This window comes from Rhopilema esculentum, chromosome 3, assembly GCF_057945365.1.
Source record: "Rhopilema esculentum isolate cy_ngs chromosome 3, ASM5794536v1, whole genome shotgun sequence".
Lineage (NCBI taxonomy): Eukaryota > Metazoa > Cnidaria > Scyphozoa > Rhizostomeae > Rhizostomatidae > Rhopilema > Rhopilema esculentum.
In genome coordinates this window covers 7,790,608-7,797,505 of record NC_142817.1, presented here as the reverse complement: position 1 = coordinate 7,797,505, position 6,898 = coordinate 7,790,608, and positions in this window count along the sequence as shown.

Genomic DNA, 6,898 nt, shown 5'->3' with positions numbered 1-6,898 from the left:
TTGGTTATTTTTGTTGCATGCTATCTATCCAACACATTATTTACTAACAGAGATCAGGAGTGTGTTTAGGGGAGGGTTCGTTCTTCATTCGGACGGTACCTTTTGGCTCCTAAAACCTTTCTAATAACGACGTGTTGCATGCAGGGCCGCCGATAGGCGGCCTGGACCCTGGGGCAAAGTCCCGGTTGGGGCCCAAGAGTCGGATAAAATTTTTTTCGAGACCACGCCCTTTATAAAATGGGAAACGCCCATTTTTTTCAAACGTCTGCGCACGTTTGCTTTTTCAGTTGCAAATTGATCAATGATATTGTCGTAATCAATTTGTCTTGCTAGTTTGTGCTCGATCGAAAGAGTCACGAGGCTTGATAGTCTGTCTTGAGTCATTGTTGAACGTAAGCGGTTCTTTATTCATGCTAGTTTGCTGAAAGGGGCCCCAAAAATATAATATAGCTTTATGCAACGAGTCTAAATGCAAAAATAACTCACTTGAACGGGCCATAGATTCAAACAAGATTATGTGGGTTACCTAATTTTTTATCAGGGCTCCCTTCCCCCAATTAGTACGATTTTGCGAAACTCAGGGAAACTCAGCTTAAAAGAATAATCCGTAAAATATGTGATCTAAGGTTTATTCAGCTTTTCTCGGGGCCCCAGACTCAATAAATAAAGCTGATAGGCCTCAAATTCAAACAAGACTCGGTGTACGGACCCAATGAAATTACTGCCATCATTTTCCATATTAACAAATATATCTTTAAATGCATTTTCAGTTTCTCAAAAGAAGACATTTTAAAAAAATTTCAGAATAATTTCGGGGCCCCTTTCAGGCCGAGGCCCTGGGGCAAATTGCCCCCCCTGCCCCCCTTCTCTGCGCCACTGGTTGCATGCTATCTATCCAACATATTATTTACTCACAGAGATCAGGAGTGTGTTCAGGGGAGAGTTCGTTCTTCATTCGGACGACGACAAGGCATGTTTTGGTCGTGGTTCTTCAATTTATCTTGTTGCCCCTGGCCTTCTCTCGCGGTTTTTGGGTCTGACACATTTTATCAGCAGCTGGTTCTATTCGAAGTCCCTAGTATTCACGTTTAAGTTACCACATTTCAGTATGCCCATCAGTAGTTTTCTCCCTAGCCCGGACAACAAATTATAAGACGTCCCTAGTAGCACTTTAGAAAGATCCGACAATTAGATTAGAAGGTTTTGTTTCTATGCACCCAATTATTAAATCTCCCATTTTGCTTTTGCACCAAGTAGCCATTTTAAATTTACGGACGTTCGCCCATAAGATAGCATATAATAGCTTTTGTTGATTCGAATCTGATGCCTATTTTCAAATTCAGGTATAATTGTTCAAATGCTAAATATAAGCATGTGTCAAACTTGCAAGATTGTAGAATGCCCAGGGTGTTCAATGTTAGCCTTTTTTGCATTTTATAGTGTTTACTCTCAATTAAGCTTCAGACACGAAAACATAAGAAGATCGGAGACGAAAACAAAATACGAGCATATGCAATATCTAAAGTGTACATCATTGCCACTAGGCACTAGCAAAGTTGCAGGGACGGATCTAGCGAGGGGTGTAGGGGATGGGACGCCCCCCAATAATTTTGTGACCGTTAACATTTTGTTCCATTCGGTGAAAATCTCTTTTGGTCAGTAGTTATAAAAAAACGCCAAGCTTTTACTTTTTTATTCACTTGTAAGTAGCATAGCCAGGGGGGGGGGGCAAAGGGGGCGGCCGCCGCCTCCTCCCAATGCTCAGAAGGTTAGTTTCTGAACAAATCCAAATCTGCAATAAAATGAGTACCTCGGGGCTCGGAGTTTATACTTAAGATAATATTAAAAAGTTTTTAAAAACTGCAAGCAAGCGACTGTAATAAATATTCTTAAAGGTTTTTTAACTAATCTAAAGGGAGAAGTCGCGTAAATTATCCTTTACAGAATGTTTTACAATTTCCCTTCGTTCAAGGGTTTATATAGAAAAGTTTTTCACGTTCTTTAGACAATACCGATAAAAAAGAAATTAAAATGCTAAAGCTCTTCAATGCTAAAAACTGGATTCTGAAATGCTTGTCAGGGATTTTGCAGATTTTGCTCCAAGAATAACGGACTTAGTTTTAAACTTTTGAATACTGTTTATTATTTTTAGATATTTGCTTACAACTTCGGAAAATCAGTTTTTACACGTGGTGCTACGTCGCCTCACACAATTCAGAATATAAACGTTAGAGGAATTGTGAAGAAATAGACAGTTGTAGAATGGGGCCAGCCATAGACTACATATGACGGTTATTTTATTAGCCAACCATTGCCACGTAAAAAAAGCCATAGCTTTTCCAAACGCTTTTACAAAATAGGATGTTTTCTAAAATTCTTAAGGGTGTTGTCTGCAAAATTTTTCTCTTCTTCTTTCTGCCAACCCTGGCTACGCCACTGCTTTTTATCTTCTTTATCTTAAAGTAAAAGAAAATCGAATTTTAAGAATGGGCGTTTCCATCAGTTACCTAAAGGGTTTGGCACAAAAACCCAGTTAGTGTCTAATACCCCCCCCCCCAATCATTGTTGCCTAAATCCTTCCCTCCAAAGTTGTACAAGCTTCTCTGTCATTTTTATCAACTTACTGTCAGCGCGATTCACGCATGTTTTCTGCCCCTGTGCACTTGAATTCAAAAATTTTTAGTTTCCAAATGGGAGATAGTAATTATTGATTGTGCCCATATAAGCACTCGAGGCTCCCTTAAAAATAAGTCTTGAACTTTGTTAGCCTACTTGTTGCTGCTGCAACACAATATTGAAAACCAGAAATATATACTAGAAATTACCATGGACTTTTGAGTTAAACGTCATTCTTTAAACGGTGTTGTATTCCTGCTTTGGATCAATAATAATATTAAATCTTTTTTTTAATCCTAGCGTTACAGTAGAACTAGAGACTACATTATGAAAATTATTGGTTACCTACATGGTTGCAGACTTAAGAAGGACAGTCGTTTTCACGAAAGCAGTTGCTGGCTAGCATTTGAATTTATGTGGATGATTTCATTTCGTCATTAAGGGAATTCCAGATCTTGGGCCTTAAAGACTCAGTGACTTGACGGTATAATTTGCGGTTTTGTTTTAAGGAATTTGAATTATTTTTTTGTGCAAGGTAACCAAAAACATTTGTATTTTTAGGAAGGAGAGAATTGTATGTATTTGTGAAGCAACGATGGAGCGCAGAACTGCAGTAAGCACAAATATTTTTTACCGCTTTTTACCGCATTTTACAGCTGCCATAAAGACCAGCAACTTAAGAAAAGTGACAAAAACTTAGGGATGTGACGCAAACACAACAAAAGATACAGCTTTCGTGAATATTTGACGTTTAGGTTGTTTATACGCTTATTACTATTCATATCATATCCATCCTCTAAAAACTGCATTGTCAAAGAAGAAATTAGGCAAAAATTTAAAGCTCAAACGATCTGAAAAAAGTAGCAATTGGGTACTTCCAATGGGGTGGTGTACACCCTAATAAACTCTGGATTGGAGTTATTTGAGATTTTTAAAGTTTGATATGCTGGTAATGTCGTTAAATGAACAGGCGTAGTAGATCTAGCCATTGTAAAAATTATAAGTTGATGAGCAAAAGGTCTGATAGGACTAATTTTTAATAAACAGGCTCTTTCATTCTGTTTTCTCATTTTTTTTTAATTTTCAATGGTGCATAACAGTTATATAAAAGAGGGCAGTAGTTGAAAGGTCAAAAGATAAACGAGTTTTTAATTATTTCTTCCTCTTTCAAACCCATAAATCTGGCTGCTTTGATTAGTTTATTTGCAGTGTAGTCTTTTATACATTTATTTAATGTTTCAATCCGACAGAAATGACGTTCCTAGTGTATGATTAATGGCAATAATAGAACGTGGTAAAACTGCTTCCAGCGAAATCTTGAGCCTTGTGAAAATTCAAAGACAGGAGCATGGATTATAGAAAGTTTTTTAATCATGGATCCGTTGGACATTTTGTGCATTTACCGACAAACCTGAAGTGGCTACTACTGACTTTACAATGTAATTTTACTTTTAGCTGCAAAGTTACAAAAAGTCCCTTGGTTGGTTATAAAAAGTAGTGTTTATGAAAATATTGAAGAAAAGAGGTCGAAGAATTGACGCTTGAGGCACTCACTGAATAGAGAATTCCTTGTACCAGAGAAACCAACAGGTTTTACCATTTGTTCCAATAGGTCCACGAAGACAGCTGAAAAGTGCCTGTGGTAGACAGCTCTGGGTACAAGACTCTTTAGAAAAGAAAAGAGAGTATATTATTAAGTGAAGTGAAAGGGGGACTTAAAACTTTGAAATGCTGGTCTATAGAGAAAGAGGTAGCCTTAGTTCTAAAGCCTTTTCAAAGGATTTCAAAGCGATGCTTAAACGTTTATTAGTTGATAGTTTTCTTGAAATGATTCTTTTTTCATACAAACTGTAATAAAGCTTTTTTTTAGGGAGATGGGAAACGTTCTCTGGAGTATACACTTGCTGAAATTATCAGCCAAGGTCAAAGAGTAACAAGGCCTTCGGTCCAAAGGTTTGCTAGACAATATCAGCAGACTTCTTTAAAAACGTTGCATTAACAAATTCATGACCAGAATATTTATTTTGATTACACTTTTTTTTTTATAAGAACAATTTTATAAGAACACGAGCCTCAAAACTGGTCAAAAGTTAAGAACAAATTAAGAACAAGCTGAGGCTGAGCTTCTGCAAATTGCAATTTTGATTTACGTTTTTTCTCAAAATCGAGGATTTTTAGCGATGTGTGGGTGCTTTTTCGGTGAATATTCAAATTTGTCAGCAAATTAAGGCTGTCTCACTCACTTTGTTGGCAAATGAGGCCTGAAAACCTCCTTAAAGCGAAAAAGCTAGCAATAGCACTGCTTACACCCTCTTATTTTAAGAACAAATTAAGAGCAATCCGGCCTCAGATTTTCGAAAAAATTAAGAACAGTCAGCCTGAACTTAAATTTACTGGTTCTTTTAAAAAATAATGTAAATCTAATAATTTCATTGTAACGGTTTTTTAAATTTTTAGGTTGAAATACACACCATCATCTTCTCTTTATATGTCGTTTATTCTTGGTACACTTATATGATCCTCAACCATCTGAGTTGTATGGTTGATCCAACTGGACTTTTGTGGCAACAAAAGTTGCACAATATTTTCTGTGAAAATCCTGCGCAGGAACCACATTTTCAGTACTCATTAATTCGCGTGACTTGCCTATCGTGACCTATTTTGTCTCCACACCCTTTTGCTAATCGTAACTATATAGGAGCTGTCAACATATTGTTTTATTCAGTAATTTACCTTTGTCTTATAGAATTGATTGACGAGTATCTTGAATTTTTTAGATGTCACAAGATTTTGTGAGAGTAGGAGCGTAGTCTCTGGTAGAATCGATTATGGAGAATTGATACAACTATGTTTCTTGCTTCACTTTGCAATTCGCTAAAAGCATCCTTTCGAATCAGGACAAGTCTATACAGTTCCATTGAAGGGACAGGGATAGGAATAGAAGGAGCACTGTCTCACAAAAAGGCCCAAAAAGGCAGTTTCTCAAAAGTTGGGGCTTATGTCCCTGTGGCATTTTGTCTCAGGTGGCCATGATCATTTCTTTGCTGTTAGGATTTTTAAAAATCTATTAACTATTTATGTTTTCAATTTATTACTTTGACCTGAAAGGCTCTAAGAAGTCAAATTACTTTCTAAGAAGTCAAATGACTAAGAAGTCAAAAAACTAAGAAGTCTAAGAAGGCTATATCTCTCAATCAGGGCCAGTCCCATGGGGGAGTGTAACAGCCCCCCCCCTTAGAATAGGCATTTCTGTTTTAGTCGGTAAATTCGGGACTTTGAAAGGTAGATAATCTTTTTTAAATTTTCGAACGAAAAAACTGTCTCAATTATTGTTTTTCTAACGTTCCAGTGCTTTCAATTTGGACGCCTCAATTTCTAATTCACAATCGACAAAATTTCTAATTCCCTTGTTGCGACTGGCGATCGAAAATATGGCGAACTGTAAAAGCTTTCAATAATTTTCCTCCATGGATTAGATAATAAAATACACTCTTTTTTTTATAAGAACCAGTAAATTTGAGTTCAGGCTGATTGTTCTTAACTTTTCCGAAAATCTGAGGCTGGATTGTTCTTAATTTGTTCTTAAATTTATAGGGTATAAGCAGTGCGATTTCTAGCTTTTCATTCTGGGGAGGTGTTCAGGCCTCTTTTGCCAACAAAGTGCGTAGAGACAAACTTAATTTGCCGCCATGTTTTAATATTCACCGAAAAAGCACCCACACATGGCTGAAAATCCTCGTTTTTGAGATAAAACGTTGTCCAAATTTCATTTTACAGTAGCTCAGCCTCAGCTTGTTCTTAATTTGTTCTTAAATTTTGACCCAAACACGCTTATCAAATTTTGTACTTTCTTTTACTGCCGAATCTGCGAACACAAGCCTGTAAAACCCATCGTAAACTCGTGGTTTTACATTACACTCAAGTTCCATTTATTGGGCTGGCATCAAAATATTAGATTTCTTGTAACTTTTATGATTGCGTTCAAAATAATTTTATGTGGAAGATAGAAATAACTTGCAGAAAGTATTTCTTTTCTTTGTTCATCAAAATATTTTTTCAACCGAAAATCATCAGGTTTTCACCGATTTTTGGGCACTGTATATTTTCGCCAGAATAGCGGAAGTAGGATAGCGGATGATATGATAGGGATGAAATGCGACGGGGGTGCGATTGGTTTTTGCAATGCCCTGCAGTATCACAACCACAAGCAAACTTGGAGAAGGGGGGCTTTGTATGTTTAACGTGTTGTACTTGAAAATGTGCCCGGGTCGGTAGCTCCGTG